Source organism: Procambarus clarkii, chromosome 46 (assembly GCF_040958095.1).
Source record: "Procambarus clarkii isolate CNS0578487 chromosome 46, FALCON_Pclarkii_2.0, whole genome shotgun sequence".
NCBI lineage: Eukaryota > Metazoa > Arthropoda > Malacostraca > Decapoda > Cambaridae > Procambarus > Procambarus clarkii.
In genome coordinates, this window is record NC_091195.1 from 37,600,173 (window position 1) to 37,620,620 (window position 20,448).

Here is a 20,448-nt window from a genome sequence, read left to right on the forward strand (position 1 = left end):
CGTTTATATTACCGATGGAAGATGTACACGTAAAACCGCTCTATTCCGGCTGAAACGTCGATATATGCAATAAAAACAGAACTTCTGCCCTTTTCAATATCTTACTCAGTTTTACTTAATATTTTATTTCTTACTTAATGTTTCTCAACGAGAAACAAATAGATGATTAAAAATGAAGTATTTATGGCTATTATCTAATCAATTATGTGTTTGTATCATTTTTATCGTATATATAATGAATTATCAACAATAAACTGGAAATTCACAAAAACGTGTAAAACAGCAAAATATTGCCTAATTCGATGATATTTTGTTTAACTCACATAAAGGAAAAGGGGATGATAAACGTCAGAATATTGCTAAATTCGATGATGTTTAGTACGAAACAAAAATGCAAGAAAACTTGCTTAAAATGCAATATTATGCGAAAATCTGAGATATGAAGGCCAAATCACATATCGTGATACTACATGAAATAGTATCGAAATATTGGTAAAAACGAATATATTTACGTAATATCAAACTACATGAAAACGTGAAAAAATCACTATTATTCCAAATTTGTGGATTTTAACTTCGAATCATAGAGCGAGGTTTCGTATTATTTAGATCCAACAAAAGACATATGACAATGTGGTTTCCAATACAAATGATAAAAATCAATTTGTTTTCTTTAGAATTACTAAAATGTTCCTGATTTTCCGTTTATATTACCGATGGAAGATGTACACGTAAAACCGCTCTCTTCCGGCTGAAACGTCGATATATGCAATAAAAACCGAACTTCTCCCCTTTTCAATATCTTACTCAGTATTTTAACGAGAAACAAATAGATGATTGAAAATGAAGTATTTAAGGTTATTATCTAATCAATTATGTGTTTGTATCATTTTTATCGTATATTATATGAAGTATTACAATTAAACTGAAAATTCGCAAAAACGTGCAAAAACGGCAAAATATTGCCTAATTCGATGATATTTTGTTTAAATCACATAAAGGAAAAGGGATGATAAACGTCAAAATATTGCTAAATTCGATGATGTTTAGTACGAAACAAAAATGCAAGAAAACTTGCTTAAAATGCAATATTATGCGGAAATCTGAGATATGAAGGCCAAATCACATATCGTGATACTACATGAAATAGTATCGAAATATTGGTAAAAATGAATATATTTACGTAATATCAAACTACATGAAAACGTGAAAAAATCACTATTATTCCAAATTTGTGGATTTTAACTTCGAATCATAGAGCGAGGTTTCGTATTATTTAGATCCAAGAAAAGACATATGACAATGTTGTTTCCAATCCAAATGATAAAAATCAATGTGTTTTCATTGAATTAACTAAAATGTTCCTGATTTTCCGTTTATATTACCGATGGAAGATGTACACGTAAAATCGCTCTATTCCGGCTGAAACGTCGATATATGCAATAAAAACCGAACTTCTCCCCTTTTCAATATCTTACTCAGTATTTTAACGAGAAACAAATAGATGATTGAAAATGAAGTATTTAAGGTTATTATCTAATCAATTATGTGTTTGTATCATTTTTATCGTATATTTAATGAATTAATAACAATAAACTGGAAATTTACAAAACGTGGAAAAACTGCAAAATATTGCCTAATTCGATGATATTTTGTTTATATCACATAAAGGAAAAGAGATGATAAACGTCAAAATATTACTAAGTTCGATGATTTTTAGTACGAAACAAAATGCAAGAAAACTTGCTTAAAATGCAATATTATGCGATCGATCTGAGATTTGAAGCCCAATTCACATATCGTGATACTACATGAAATAGTATCAAATATTGGTAAAAATGAATATATTTACGTAATATAAAACTACATGAAAAACGTGAAAAAGTCACTATTATACCAAATTTGAGGATTTTAACTTCGAATCATAAAGCGAGGTTTCGTATTATTTAGATCCAACAAAAGACATATGACAATGTTGTTTCCAATCCAAATGATAAAAATCAATTTGTTTTCATTAGAATTATCTAAAATGTTCCTGATTTTCCGTTTATATTACCGATGGAAGATGTACACGTAAAACCGCTCTATTCCGGCTGAAACGTCGATATATGCAATAAAAACAGAACTTCTGCCCTTTTCAATATCTTACTCAATTTTTAACGAGAAACAAATAGATGATTAAAAATGAAGTATTTATGGCTATTATCTAATCAATTATGTGTTTGTATCATTTTTATCGTATATATAATGAATTATCAACAATAACTGGAAATTCACAAAAAGTGTAAAACAGCAAAATATTGCCTAATTCGATGATATTTTGTTTATCACATAAAGGAAAGGGATGATAAACGTCAGAATATTGCTAAATTCGATGATGTTTAGTACGAAACAAAATGCAAGAAAACTTGCTTAAAATGCAATATTATGCGAAAATCTGAGATATGAAGGCCAAATCACATATCGTGATACTACATGAAATAGTATCGAAATATTGGTAAAACGAATATATTTACGTAATATCAAACTACATGAAAACGTGAAAAATCACTATTATTCCAAATTTGTGGATTTTAACTTCGAATCATAGAGCGAGGTTTCGTATTATTTAGATCCAACAAAAGACATATGACAATGTGGTTTCCAATACAAATGATAAAAATCAATTGTTTTCTTAGAATTACTAAAATGTTCCTGATTTTCCGTTTATATTACCGATGGAAGATGTACACGTAAAACCGCTCTATTCCGGCTGAAACGTCGATATATGCAATAAAACCGAACTTCTCCCCTTTTCAATATCTTACTCAGTATTTTAACGAGAAACAAATAGATGATTGAAAATGAAGTATTTAAGGTTATTATCTAATCAATTATGTGTTTGTATCATTTTTATCGTATATATAATGAATTATCAACAATAAACTGGAAATTCACAAAAACGTGTAAAAACGCAAAATATTGCCTAATTCGATGATATTTTGTTTAACTCACATAAAGGAAAAGGGGATGATAAACGTCAAAATATTGCTAAATTCGATGATGTTTAGTACGAAACAAAAATGCAAGAAAACTTGCTTAAAATGCAATATTATGCGAAAATCTGAGATATGAAGGCCAAATCACATATCGCGATACTACATGAAATAGTATCGAAATATTGGTAAAAATGAATATATTTACGTAATGTCAAACTACATGAAAACGTGAAAAATCACTATTTTTCCAAATTTGTGGATTTTAGCTTCGAATCATAGAACGAGGCTTCGTATTATTTAGATCCAACAAAAGACATATGCCAATGTTGTTTCCAATATAAATGATAAAAATCAATGTGTTTTCATTAGAATTAACTAAAATGTTCCTGATTTTCCGTTTATATTACCGATGGAAGATGTACACGTAAATCGCTCTATTCCGGCTGAAACGTCGATATATGCAATAAAAACCGAACTTCTCCCCTTTTCAATATCTTACTCAGTATTTTAACGAGAAACAAATAGATGATTGAAAATGAAGTATTTAAGTTATTATCTAATCAATTATGTGTTTGTATCATTTTTATCGTATATTTAATGAATTAATAACAATAAACTGGAAATTTACAAAACGTGGAAAAACTGCAAAATATTGCCTAATTCGATGATATTTTGCTTATATCACATAAAGGAAAAAGGAGATGATAAACGTCAAAATATTACTAAATTCGATGATTTTAGTACGAAACAAAATGCAAGAAAACTTGCTTAAAATGCAATATTATGCGATATTCTGAGATTTGAAGGCCAGTTCACATATCGTGATACTACATGAAATAGTATCGAAATATTGGTAAAAATGAATATATTACGTAATATAAAACATGAAAACGTGAAAAAGTCACTATTATACCAAATTTGAGGATTTTAACTTCGAATCATAAGCGAGGTTTCATATTATTTAGATCCAACAAAAGACATATGACAATGTGGTTTCCAATACAAATGATAAAAATCAATGTGTTTTCATTAGAATTAACTAAAATGTTCCTGATTTTCCGTTTATATTACCGATGGAAGATGTACACGTAAAATCGCTCTATTCCGGCTGAAACGTCGATATATGCAATAAAAACCGAACTTCTCCCCTTTTCAATATCTTACTCAGTATTTTCAACGAGAAACAAATAGATGATTGAAAATGAAGTATTTAAGGTTATTATCTAATCAATTATGTGTTTGTATCATTTTTATCGTATATTTAATGAATTAATAACAATAAACTGGAAATTTACAAAACGTGGAAAAACTGCAAAATATTGCCTAATTCGATGATATTTTGTTTATATCACATAAAGGAAAAAAGAGATGATAAACGTCAAAATATTACTAAGTTCGATGATTTTAGTACGAAACAAAATGCAAGAAAACTTGCTTAAAATGCAATATTATGCGATATTCTGAGATTTGAAGGCCATCACATATCGTGATACTACATGAAATAGTATCGAAATATTGGTAAAAATGAATATATTACGTAATATAAAACTACATGAAAAACGTGAAAAAGTCACTATTATACCAAATTTGAGGATTTTAACTTCGAATCATAAAGCGAGGTTTCGTATTATTTAGATCCAACAAAAGACATATGACAATGTGGTTTCCAATACAAATGATAAAAATCAATGTGTTTTCATTAGAATTAACTAAAATGTTCCTGATTTTCCGTTTATATTACCGATGGAAGATGTACACGTAAAATCGCTCTATTCCGGCTGAAACGTCGATATATGCAAAAAAACCGAACTTCTCCCCTTTTCAATATCTTACTCAGTATTTTCAACGAGAAACAAATAGATGATTGAAAATGAAGTATTTAAGGTTATTATCTAATCAATTATGTGTTTGTATCATTTTTATCGTATATTTAATGAATTAATAACAATAAACTGGAAATTACAAAACGTGGAAAAACTGCAAAATATTGCCTAATTCGATGATATTTTGTTTATATCACATAAAGGAAAAAGAGATGATAAACGTCAAAATATTAATTCGATGATTTTTAGTACGAAACAAAATGCAAGAAAACTTGCAAAATGCAATATTATGCGATATTCTGAGATTTGAAGCCAATTCACATATCGTGATACTACATGAAATAGTATCAAATATTGGTAAAAATGAATATATTTACGTAATATAAAACTACATGAAAAACGTGAAAAAGTCACTATTATACCAAATTTGAGGATTTTAACTTCGAATCATAAAGCGAGGTTTCGTATTATTTAGATCCAACAAAAGACATATGACAATGTTGTTTCCAATCCAAATGATAAAAATCAATTTGTTTTCATTAGAATCTAAAATGTTCCTGATTTTCCGTTTATATTACCGATGGAAGATGTACAAGTAAAAACCGCTCTATTCCGGCTGAAACGTCGATATATGCAATAAAAACAGAACTTCTGCCCTTTTCAATATCTTACTCAGTTTTACTTAATATTTTATTTCTTACTTAATGTTTCTCAACGAGAAACAAATAGATGATTAAAAATGAAGTATTTATGGCTATTATCTAATCAATTATGTGTTTGTATCATTTTTATCGTATATATAATGAATTATCAACAATAAACTGGAAATTCACAAAACGTTTAAACAGCAAAATATTGCCTAATTCGATGATATTTTGTTTAACTCACATAAAGGAAAAGGGGATGATAAACGTCAGAATATTGCTAAATTCGATGATGTTTAATACGAAACAAAATGCAAGAAAACTTGCTTAAAATGCAATATTATGCGAAAATCTGAGATATGAAGGCCAAATCACATATCGTGATACTACATGAAATAGTATCGAAATATTGGTAAAAACGAATATATTTACGTAATATCAAACTACATGAAAACGTGAAAAAATCACTATTATTCCAAATTTGTGGATTTTAACTTCGAATCATAGAGCGAGGTTTCGTATTATTTAGATCCAACAAAAGACATATGACAATGTGGTTTCCAATACAAATGATAAAAATCAATTTGTTTTCTTTAGAATTTACTAAAATGTTCCTGATTTTCCGTTTATATTACCGATGGAAGATGTACACGTAAAACCGCTCTATTCCGGCTGAAACGTCGATATATGCAATAAAAACAGAACTTCTGCCCTTTTCAATATCTTACTCAGTTTTACTTAATATTTTATTTCTTACTTAATGTTTCTCAACGAGAAACAAATAGATGATTAAAAATGAAGTATTTATGGCTATTATCTAATCAATTATGTGTTTGTATCATTTTTATCGTATATATAATGAATTATCAACAATAAACTGGAAATTCACAAAAACGTTTAAAACAGCAAAATATTGCCTAATTCGATGATATTTTGTTTAACTCACATAAAGGAAAAGGGGATGATAAACGTCAGAATATTGCTAAATTCGATGATGTTTAATACGAAACAAAAATGCAAGAAAACTTGCTTAAAATGCAATATTATGCGAAAATCTGATATATGAAGGCCAAATCACATATCGTGATACTACATGAAATAGTATCGAAATATTGGTAAAAACGAATATATTTACGTAATATCAAACTACATGAAAACGTGAAAAAATCACTATTATTCCAAATTTGTGGATTTTAACTTCGAATCATAGAGCGAGGTTTCGTATTATTTAGATCCAACAAAAGACATATGACAATGTGGTTTCCAATACAAATGATAAAAATCAATTTGTTTTCTTTAGAATTTACTAAATGTTCCTGATTTTCCGTTTATATTACCGATGGAAGATGTACACGTAAAACCGCTCTATTCCGGCTGAAACGTCGATATATGCAATAAAAACAGAACTTCTGCCCTTTTCAATATCTTACTCAGTTTTACTTAATATTTTATTTCTTACTTAATGTTTCTCAACGAGAAACAAATAGATGATTAAAAATGAAGTATTATGGCTATTATCTAATCAATTATGTTGTTTGTATCATTTTTATCGTATATATAATGGAATTATCAACAATAAACTGGAAATTCACAAAAACGTGTAAAACAGCAAAATATTGCCTAATTCGATGATATTTTGTTTAACTCACATAAAGGAAAAGGGGATGATAAACGTCAGAATATTGCTAAATTCGATGATGTTTAGTACGAAACAAAAATGCAAGAAAACTTGCTTAAAATGCAATATTATGCGAAAATCTGAGATATGAAGGCCAAATCACCTATCGTGATACTACATGAAATAGTATCGAAATATTGGTAAAACGAATATATTTACGTAATATCAAACTACATGAAAACGTGAAAAAATCACTATTATTCCAAATTTGTGGATTTTAACTTCGAATCATAGAGCGAGGTTTCGTATTATTTAGATCCAACAAAAGACATATGCCAATGTGGTTTCCAATACAAATGATAAAAATCAATTTGTTTTCTTTAGAATTTACTAAAATATTCCTGATTTTCCGTTTATATTACCGATGGAAGATGTACACGTAAAACCGCTCTATTCCGGCTGAACGTCGATATATGCAATAAAAACAGAACTTCTGCCCTTTTCAATATCTTACTCAGTTTTACTTAATATTTTATTTCTTACTTAATGTTTCTCAACGAGAAACAAATAGATGATTAAAAATGAAGTATTTATGGCTATTATCTAATCAATTATGTGTTTGTATCATTTTTATCGTATATATAATGAATTATCAACAATAAACTGGAAATTCACAAAAACGTGTAAAACAGCAAAACATTGCCTAATTCGATGATATTTTGTTTAACTCACATAAAGGAAAAGGGGATGATAAACGTCAGAATATTGCTAAATTCGATGATGTTTAGTACGAAACAAAAATGCAAGAAAACTTGCTTAAAATGCAATATTATGCGAAAATCTGAGATATGAAGGCCAAATCACATATCGTGATACTACATGAAATAGTATCGAAATATTGGTAAAAACGAATATATTTACGTAATATCAAACTACATGAAAACGTGAAAAAATCACTATTATTCCAAATTGTGGATTTTAACTTCGAATCATAGAGCGAGGTTTCGTATTATTTAGATCAAACAAAAGACATATGACAATGTGGTTTCCAATACAAATGATAAAAATCAATTGTTTTCTTTAGAATTTACTAAAATGTTCCTGATTTTCCGTTTATATTACCGATGGAAGATGTACACGTAAAACCGCTCTCTTCCGGCTGAAACGTCGATATATGCAATAAAAACCGAACTTCTCCCCTTTTCAATATCTTACTCAGTATTTTAACGAGAAACAAATAGATGATTGAAAATGAAGTATTTAAGGTTATTATCTAATCAATTATGTGTTTGTATCATTTTTATCGTATATTATATGAAGTATTACAATTAAACTGAAAATTCGCAAAACGTGCAAAAAACGGCAAAATATTGCCTAATTCGATGATATTTTGTTTAAATCACATAAAGGAAAACGGGATGATAAACGTCAAAATATTGTTAAATTCGATGATGTTTAGTACGAAACAAAAATGCAAGAAAACTTGCTTAAAATGCAATATTATGCGGAAATCTGAGATATGAAGGCCAAATCACATATCGTGATACTACATGAAATAGTATCGAAATATGGTAAAAATGAATATATTTACGTAATATCAAACTACATGAAACCGTGAAAAAATCACTATTATTCCAAATTTGTGGATTTTAACTTCGAATCATAGAGCGAGGTTTCGTATTATTTAGATCCAAGAAAAGACATATGACAATGTTGTTTCCAATCCAAAAGATAAAAATCAATATGTTTTCATTGGAATTAACTAAAATGTTCCTGATTTTCCGTTTATATTACCGATGGAAGATGTACACGTAAATCGCTCTATTCCGGCTGAAACGTCGATATATGCAATAAAAACCGAAACATCTCCCCTTTTCAATATCTTACTCAGTATTTTAACGAGAAACAAACAGATGATTGAAAATGAAGTATTTAAGGTTATTATCTAATCAATTATGTGTTGTATAATTTTTATCGTATATATAAGGAATTATCAACAATAAACTGGAAATTCACAAAAACGTGTAAAAACAGCAAAATATTGCCTAATTCGATGATATTTTGTTTAACTCACATAAAGGAAAAGGGGATGATAAACGTCAAAATATTGCTAATTCGATGATGTTTAGTACGAAACAAAAATTGCAAGAAAACTTGCTTAAAATGCAATATTATGCGAAAATCTGAGATATGAAGGCCAAATCACATATCGCGATACCTACATGCAATAGTATCGAAATATTGGTAAAAATGAATATATTTACGTACTGTCAAACTACATGAAAACGTGAAAAAATCACTATTTTTCCAAATTTGTGGATTTTAGCTTCGAATCATAGAACGAGGCTTCGTATTATTTAGATCCAACTAAAGACATATGCCAATGTTGTTTCCAATATAAATGATAAAAATCAATGTGTTTCATTAGAATTAACTAAAATGTTCCTGATTTTCCGTATGCATTACCGATGGAAGATGTACACGTAAAATCGCTCTATCCCGGCTTGAAACGTCGATATATGCAATAAAAACCGAACTTCTCCCCTTTTCAATATCTTACTCAGTATTTTAACGAGAAACAAATAGATGATTGAAAATGAAGTATTTAAAGTTATTATCTAATCAATTATGTGTTTGTATCATTTTTATCGTATATTTAATGAATTAATAACAATAAACTGGAAATTTACAAAACGTGGAAAAAACTGCAAAATATTGCCTAATTCGATGATATTTTGCTTATATCACATAAAGGAAAAAGGAGATGATTAAACGTCAAAATATTACTAAATTCGATGATTCTTAGTACGAAACAAAATGCAAGAAACTTGCTTAAAATGCAATATTATGCGATATTCTGAGATTTGAAGGCCAGTTCACATATCGTGATACTACATGAAATAGTATCGAAATATTGGTAAAAATGAATATATGTACGTAATATAAAACTACATGAAAAACGTGAAAAAGTCACTATTATACCAAATTTGAGGATTTTAACTTCGAATCATAAAGCGAGGTTTCATATTATTTAGATCCAACAAAAGACATATGACAATGTGGTTTCCAATACAAATGATAAAAATCAATGTGTTTTGCATTAGAATTAACTAAAATGTTCCTGATTTTCCGTTTATATTACCGATGGAAGATGTACACGTAAAATCGCTCTATTCCGGCTGAAACGTCGATATATGCAATAAAAACCGAACTTCTCCCCTTTTCAATATCTTACTCAGTATTTTAACGAGAAACAAATAGATGATTGAAAATGAAGTATTTAAGGTTATTATCTAATCAATTATGTGTTTGTATCATTTTTATCGTATATTTAATGAATTAATAACAATAAACTGGAAATTTACAAAACGTGGAAAAACTGCAAAATATTGCCTAATTCGATGATATTTTGTTTATATCACATAAAGGAAAAAAGAGATGATAAACGTCAAATATTACTAAGTTCGATGATTTTTAGTACGAAACAAAATGCAAGAAAACTTGCTTAAAATGCAATATTATGCGATATTCTGAGATTTGAAGCCCAATTCACATATCGTGATACTACATGAAATAGTATCAAAATATTGGTAAAAATGAATATATTACGTAATATAAAACTACATGAAAAACGTGAAAAAGTCACTATTATACCAAATTTGAGGATTTTAACTTCGAATCATAAAGCGAGGTTTCGTATTATTTAGATCCAACAAAAGACATATGACAATGTGTTTCCATCCAAATGATAAATATCAATTTTTTTTCATTAGAATTATCTAAAATGTTCCTGATTTTCCGTTTATATTACCGATGGAAGATGTACACGTAAAACCGCTCTATTCCGGCTGAAACGTCGATATATGCACATAAAAACAGAACTTCTGCCCTTTTCAATATCTTACTCAGTTTACTTAATATTATTTCTTACTTAATGTTTCTCAACGAGAAACAAATAGATGATTAAAAATGAAGTATTTATGGCTATTATCTAATCAATTATGTGTTTGTATCATTTTTATCGTATATATAATGAATTATCAACAATAAACTGGAAATTCACAAAAACGTGTAAAACAGCAAAATATTGCCTAATTCGATGATATTTTGTTTAACTCACATAAGGAAAAGGGGATGATAAACGTCAGAATATTGCTAAATTCGATGATGTTTAGTACGAAACAAAAATGCAAGAAAACTTGCTTAAAATGCAATATTATGCGAAATCTGAGATATGAAGGCCAAATCACATATCGTGATACTACATGAATAGTATCGAAATATTGGTAAAAACGAATATATTTACGTAATATCAAACTACATGAAAACGTGAAAAAATCACTATTATTCCAAATTTGTGGATTTTAACTTCGAATCATAGAGCGAGGTTTCGTATTATTTAGATCCAACAAAAGACATATGACAATGTTGTTTCCAATCCAAATGATAAAAATCAATGTGTTTTCATTGGAATTAACTAAAATGTTCCTGATTTTCCGTTTATATTACCGATGGAAGATGTACACGTAAAATCGCTCTATTCCGGCTGAAACGTCGATATATGCAATAAAAACCGAACTTCTCCCCTTTTCAATATCTTACTCAGTATTTTAAAGAGAAACAAATAGATGATTGAAAATGAAGAATTTAAGGTTATTATCTAATCAATTATGTGTTTGTATCATTTTTATCGTATATATAATGAATTATCAACAATAAACTGGAAATTCACAAAAACGTGTAAAAACAGCAAAATATTGCCTAATTTCGATGATATTTTGTTTAACTCACATAAAGGAAAAGGGGATGATAAACGTCAAAATATTGCTAAATTCGATGATGTTTAGTACGAAACAAAAATGCAAGAAAACTTGCTTAAAATGCAATATTATGCGATATTCTGAGATTTGAAGCACCAATTCACATATCGTGATACTACATGAAATAGTATCAAAATATTGGTAAAATGAATATATTTACGTAATATAAAACTTCATGAAAACGTGAAAAAGTCACTATTATACCAAATTTGAGGATTTTAACTTCGAATCATAAAGCGAGGTTTCGTATTATTTAGATCCAACAAAAGACATATGACAATGTTGTTTCCAATCCAAATGATAAAAAATCAATTTGTTTTCATTAGAATTATCTAAAATGTTCCTGATTTTCCGTTTATATTACCGATGGAAGATGTACACGTAAATCCGCTCCTATTCCGGCTGAAACGTCGATATATGCAATAAAAACAGAACTTCTGCCCTTTTCAATATCTTACTCAGTTTTACTTAATATTTATTTCTTACTTAATGTTTCTCAACGAGAAACAAATAGATGATTAAAAATGAAGTATTTATGGCTATTATCTAATCAATTATGTGTTTGTATCATTTTATCGTATATATAATGAATTATCAACAATAAACTGGGAAATTCACAAAAACGTGTAAAAACAGCAAAATATTGCCTAATCGATGATATTTTGTTTAACTCACATAAAGGAAAAGGGGATGATAAACGTCAGAATATTGCTAAATTCGATGATGTTTAGTTACGAAAACAAAAATGCAAGAAAACTTGCTTAAAATGCAATATTATGCGAAAATCTGAGATATGAAGGCCAAATCACATATCGTGATACTACATGAAATAGTATCGAAATATTGGTAAAAATGAATATATTTACGTAATATCAAACTACATGAAAACGTGAAAAAATCACTATTATTCCAAATTTGTGGATTTTAACTTCGAATCATAGAGCGAGGTTTCGTATTATTTAGATCCAACAAAAGACATATGACAATGTTGTTTCCAATCCAAATGATAAAAATCAATGTGTTTTCATTAGAATTAACTAAAATGTTCCTGATTTTCCGTTTATATTACCGATGGAAGATGTACACGTAAAATCGCTCTATTCCGGCTGAAACGTCGATATATGCAATAAAAACCGAACTTCTCCCCTTTTCAATATCTTACTCAGTATTTTAACGAGAAACAAATAGATGATTGAAAATGAAGTATTTAAGGTTATTATCTAATCAATTATGTGTTTGTATCATTTTTATCGTATATTTAATGAATTAATAACAATAAACTGGAAATTACAAAACGTGAAAAACTGCAAAATATTGCCTAATTCGATGATATTTTGTTTAATCACATAAAGGAAAAAGGAGATGATAAACGTCAAAATATTACTAAATTCGATGATTTTTAGTACGAAACAAAATGCAAGAAAACTTGCTTAAAATGCAATATTATGCGATATCTGAGATTGAAGGCCAATCACATATCGTGATACTACATGAAATAGTATCGAAATATTGGTAAAAATGAATATATTTACGTAATATAAAACTACATGAAAACGTGAAAAAGTCACTATTATACCAAATTTGGATTTTAACTTCGAATCATAAAGCGAGGTTTCGTATTATTTAGATCCAACAAAAGACATATGACAATGTTGTTTCCAATCCAAATGATAAAAATCAATTTGTTTTCATTAGAATTAACTAAAATGTTCCTGATTTTCCGTTTATATTACCGATGGAAGATGTACACGTAAAACCGCTCTATTCCGGCTGAAACGTCGATATATGCAATAAAAACGAACTTTCCCTTTTCAATATCTTACTCAGTATTTAACGAGAAACAAATAGATGATTGAAAATGAAGTATTTAGGTTATTATCTAATCAATTATGTGTTTGTATCATTTTTATCGTATATATAATGAATTATCAACAATAAACTGGAAATTCACAAAAACGTGTAAAAACAGCAAAATATTGCCTAATTCGATGATATTTTGTTTAACTCACAAAAGGAAAAGGGGATGATAAACGTCAAATATTGCTAAATTCGATGATGTTTAGTACGAAACAAAAATGCAAGAAAACTTGCTTAAAATGCAATATTATGCGAAAATCTGATATATGAAGGCCAAATCACATATCGTGATACTACATGAAATAGTATCGAAATATTGGTAAAAATGAATATATTTACGTAATATCAAACTACATGAAAACGTGAAAAAATCACTATTATTCCAAATTTGTGGATTTTAACTTCGAATCATAGAGCGAGGTTTCGTTTTTTAGATCCAACAAAAGACATATGACAATGGTTTCCAATACAAATGATAAAAATCAATTGTTTTCATTAGAATTAACTAAAATGTTCCTGATTTTCCGTTTATATTACCGATGGAAGATGTACACGTAAAATCGCTCTATTCCGGCTGAAACGTCGATATATGCAATAAAAACCGAACTTCCCCTTTTCAATATCTTACTCAGTTTAACGAGAAACAAATAGATGATTGAAAATGAAGTATTTAAGTTATTATCTAATCAATTATGTGTTTATCATTTTATCGTATATTATATGAATTATACAATAAACTGAAATTCAAAAACGTGAAAAACGGCAAAATATTGCCTAATTCGATGATATTTTGTTTAATCACATAAAGGAAAGGGATGATAAACGTCAAATATTGCTAAATTCGATGATGTTTAGTACGAAACAAAAATGCAAGAAAACTTGCTTAAAATGCAATATTATGCGAAAATCTGAGATATGAAGGCCAAATCACATATCGCGATACTACATGAAATAGTATCGAAATATTGGTAAAAATGAATATATTTACGTAATATCAAACTACATGAAAACGTGAAAAAATCACTATTATTCCAAATTTGTGGATTTTACTTCGAATCATAGAACGAGGTTTCGTATTATTTAGATCCAACAAAAGACATATGACAATGTTGTTTCCAATACAAATGATAAAAATCAATGTGTTTTCATTAGAATTAACTAAAATGTTCCTGATTTTCCGTTTATATTACCGATGGAAGATGTACACGTAAAATCGCTCTATTCCGGCTGAAACGTCGATATATGCAATAAAAACCGAACTTCTCCCCTTTTCAATATCTTACTCAGTATTTTAACGAGAAACAAATAGATGATTGAAAATGAAGTATTTAAGGTTATTATCTAATCAATTATGTGTTTGTATCATTTTTATCGTATATTTAATGAATTAATAACAATAAACTGGAAATTTACAAAACGTGGAAAAACTGCAAAATATTGCCTAATTCGATGATATTTTGTTTATATCACATAAAGGAAAAAGAGATGATAAACGTCAAAATATTACTAAGATCGATGATTTTTAGTACGAAACAAAATGCAAGAAAACTTGCTTAAAATGCAATATTATGCGATATTCTGAGATTTGAAGCCCAATTCACATATCGTGATACTACATGAAATAGTATCAAATATTGGTAAAAATGAATATATTTACGTAATATAAAACTACATGAAAAACGTGAAAAAGTCACTATTATACCAAATTTGAGGATTTTAACTTGAATCATAAAGCGAGGTTTCGTATTATTTAGATCCAACAAAAGACATATGACAATGTTGTTTCCAATCCAAATGATAAAAATCAATTTGTTTTCATTAGAATTATCTAAAATGTTCCTGATTTTCCGTTTATATTACCGATGGAAGATGTACACGTAAAACCGCTCTATTCCGGCTGAAACGTCGATATATGCAATAAAAACAGAACTTCTGCCCTTTTCAATATCTTACTCAGTTTTACTTAATATTTTATTTCATACTTAATGTTTCTCAACGAGAAACAAATAGATGATTAAAAATGAAGTATTTATGGCTATTATCTAATCAATTATGTGTTTGTAATTTTTATCGTATATATAATGAATTATCAACAATAAACTGGAAATTCACAAAAACGTGTAAAAACAGCAAAATATTGCCTAATTCGATGATATTTTGTTTAACTCACATAAAGGAAAAGGGGATGATAAACGTCAGAATATTGCTAAATTCGATGATGTTTAGTACGAAACAAAAATGCAAGAAAACTTGCTTAAAATGCAATATTATGCGAAAATCTGAGATATGAAGGCCAAATCACATATCGTGATACTACATGAAATAGTATCGAAATATTGGTAAAAATGAATATATTTACGTAATATCAAACTACATGAAAACGTGAAAAAATCACTATTATTCCAAATTTGTGGATTTTAACTTCGAATCATAGAGCGAGGTTTCGTATTATTTAGATCCAACAAAAGACATATGACAATGTTGTTTCCAGTCCAAATGATAAAAATCAATGTGTTTTCACTAGAATTAACTAAAATGTTCCTGATTTTCCATTTATATTACCGATGGAAGATGTACACGTAAAATCGCTCTATTCCGGCTGAAACGTCGATATATGCAATAAAAACCGAACTTCTCCCCTTTTCAATATCTTACTCAGTATTTTAACGAGAAACAAATAGATGATTGAAAATGAAGTATTTAAGGTTATTACTAATCAATTATGTGTTTGTATCATTTTTATCGTATATATAATGAATTATCAACAATAAACTGGAAATTCACAAAAACGTGTAAAAACAGCAAAATATTGCCTAATTCGATGATATTTTGTTTAACTCACATAAAGGAAAAGGGGATGATAAACGTCAAAATATTGCTAAATTCGATGATGTTTAGTACGAAACAAAAATGCAAGAAAACTTGCTTAAAATGCAATATTATGCGAAAATCTGAGATATGAAGGCCAAATCACATATCGCGATACTACATGAAATAGTATCGAAATATTGGTAAAAATGAATATATTTACGTAATGTCAAACTACATGAAAACGTGAAAAAATCACTATTTTCCAAATTTGTGGATTTTAGCTTCGAATCATAGAACGAGGCTTCGTATTATTTAGATCCAACAAAAGACTATGCCAATGTTGTTTCCAATATAAATGATAAAAATCAATGTGTTTTCATTAGAATTAACTAAAATGTTCCTGATTTTCCGTTTATATTACCGATGGAAGATGTACACGTAAAATCGCTCTATTCCGGCTGAAACGTCGATATATGCAATAAAAACCGAACTTCTCCCCTTTTCAATATCTTACTCAGTATTTTAACGAGAAACAAATAGATGATTGAAAATGAAGTATTTAAGGTTATTATCTAATCAATTATGTGTTTGTATCATTTTTATCGTATATTTAATGAATTAATAACAATAAACTGGAAATTTACAAAACGTGGAAAACTGCAAAATATTGCCTAATTCGATGATATTTTGTTTATATCACATAAAGGAAAAGGGGATGATAAACGTCAAAATATTGCTAAATTCGATGATGTTTAGTACGAAACAAAAATGCAAGAAAACTTGCTTAAAATGCAATATTATGCGAAAATCTGTGATATGGAGGCCAAATCACATATCGTGATACTACATGAAATAGTATCGAAATATTGGTAAAAATGAATATATTTACGTAATATCAAACTACATGAAAACGTGAAAAAATCAATATTTTTCCAAATTTGTGGATTTTAACTTCGAATCATAGAGCGAGGTTTCGTATTATTTAGATCCAACAAAAGACATATGACAATGTTGTTTCCAATACAAATGATAAAAATCAATGTGTTTTCATTAGAATTAACTAAATGTTCCTGATTTTCCGTTTATATTACCGAAGGAAGATGTACACGTAAAATCGCTCTATTCCGGCTGAAACGTCGATATATGCAATAAAAACCGAACTTCTCCCCTTTTCAATATCTTACTCAGTATTTTAACGAGAAACAAATAGATGATTGAAAATGAAGTATTTAGGGTTATTATCTAATCAATTATGTGTTTGATATTCTGAGATTTGAAGGCCAAATCTCATATCGTGATACTACATGAAATAGTATCGAAATATTGGTAAAAATGAATATATTTACGTAATATCAAACTACATGAAAACGTGAAAAAATCACTATTATTCCAAATTTGTGGATTTTAACTTCGAATCATAGAGCGAGGTTTCGTATTATTTAGATCCAACAAAAGACATATGACAATGTGGTTTCCAATACAAATGATAAAAATCAATTTGTTTTCTTTAGAATTAACTAAAATGTTCCTGATTTTCCGTTTATATTACCGATGGAAGATGTACACGTAAAACCGCTCTATTCCGGCTGAAACGTCGATATATGCAATAAAAACCGAACTTCTCCCGTTTTCAATATCTTACTCAGTATTTTAACGAGAAACAAATAGATGATTGAAAATGAAGTATTTAAGGTTATTATCTAATCAATTATGTGTTTGTATCATTTTTATCGTATATTTAATGAATTAATAACAAAAACTGGAAATTTACAAAACGTGGAAAAACTGCAAAATATTGCCTAATTCGATGATATTTTGTTTATATCACATAAAGGAAAAAAGAGATGATAAACGTCAAAATATTACTAAGTTCGATGATTTTTAGTACGAAACAAAATGCAAGAAAACTTGCTTAAAATGCAATATTATGCGATATTCTGAGATTTGAAGCACAATTCACATATCGTGATACTACATGAAATAGTATCAAAGTATTGGTAAAAATGATATATTTACGTAATATAAAACTACATGAAAAACGTGAAAAAGTCACTATTATACCAAATTTGAGGATTTTAACTTCGAATCATAAAGCGAGGTTTCGTATTATTTAGATCCAACAAAAGACATATGACAATGTTGTTTCCAATCCAAATTATAAAAATCAATTTGTTTTCATAAGAATTAACTAAAATGTTCCTGATTTTACGTTTATATTACCGATGGAAGATGTACACGTAAAACCGCTGTATTCCGGCTGAAACGTCGATATATGCAATAAAAACAGAACTTCTGCCCTTCTCAATATCTTACTCAGTATTTCAACGAGAAACAAATAGATGATTGAAAATGAAGTATTTAAAGTTATTATCTAATCAATTATGTGTTTGTATCATTTTTATCGTATATTTAATGAATTAATAACAATAAACTGGAAATTTACAAAACGTGGAAAAACTGCAAAATATTGCCTAATTCGATGATATTTTGCTTATATCACATAAAGGAAAAAGGAGATGATAAACGTCAAAATATTACTAAATTCGATGATTTTTAGTACGAAACAAAATGCAAGAAAACTTGCTTAAAATGCAATATTATGCGATATTCTGAGATTTGAAGCCCAATTCACATATCGCGATACTACATGAAATAGTATCGAAATATTGGTAAAAATGAATATATTTACGTAATATCAAACTACATGAAAACGTGAAAAAATCACTATTATTCCAAATTTGTGGATTTTAGCTTCGAATCATAGAACGAGGTTTCGTATTATTTAGATCCAACAAAAGACATATGACAATGTTGTTTCCAATACAAATGATAAAAATCAATGTGTTTTCATTTGAATTAACTAAAATGTTCCTGATTTTCCGTTTATATTACCGATGGAAGATGTACACGTAAAACCGCTCTATTCCGGCTGAAACGTCGATATATGCAATAAAAACAGAACTTTTGCCCTTTTCAATATCTTACTCAGTTTTAATTAATATTTTATTTCTTACTTAATGTTTCTCAACGAGAAACAAATAGATGATTAAAAATGAAGTATTTATGGCTATTATCTAATCAATTTAGTGTTTGTATCATTTTTATCGTATATATAATGAATTATCAACAATAAACTGGAAATTCACAAAAAACGTGTAAAAACAGCAAAATATTGCCTAATTCGATGACATTTTGTTTAACTCACATAAAGGAAAAGGGAATGATAAACGTCAGAATATTGCTAAATTCGATGAATGCAAGAAAACTTGCTTAAAATACAATATTATGCGAAAATCTGAGATATGAAGGCCAAATCACATATCGTGATACTACATGAAATAGTATCGAAATATTGGTAAAAACGAATATATTTACGTAATATCAAACTACATGAAAACGTGAAAAAATCACTATTATTCCAAATTTGTGGATTTTAAATTCGAATCATAGAGCGAGGTTTCGTATTATTTAGATCCAACAAAAGACATATGAAAATGTGGTTTCCAATACAAATGATAAAAATCAATTTGTTTTCTTTAGAATTAACTAAAATGTTCCTGATTTTCCGTTTATATTACCGATGGAAGATGTACACGTAAAACCGCTCTATTCCGGCTGAAACGTCGATATATGCAATATAAACCGAACTTCTCCCCTTTTCAATATCTTACTCAGTATTTTAACGAGAAACAAATAGATGATTGAAAATGAAGTATTTAAGATTATTATCTAATCAATTATGTGTTTGTATCATTTTTATCGTATATTTAATGAATTAATAACAATAAACTGGAAATTTACAAAACGTGGAAAAACTGCAAAATATTGCCTAATTCGATGATATTTTGTTTATATCACATAAAGGAAAAAAGAGATGATAAACGTCAAAATATTACT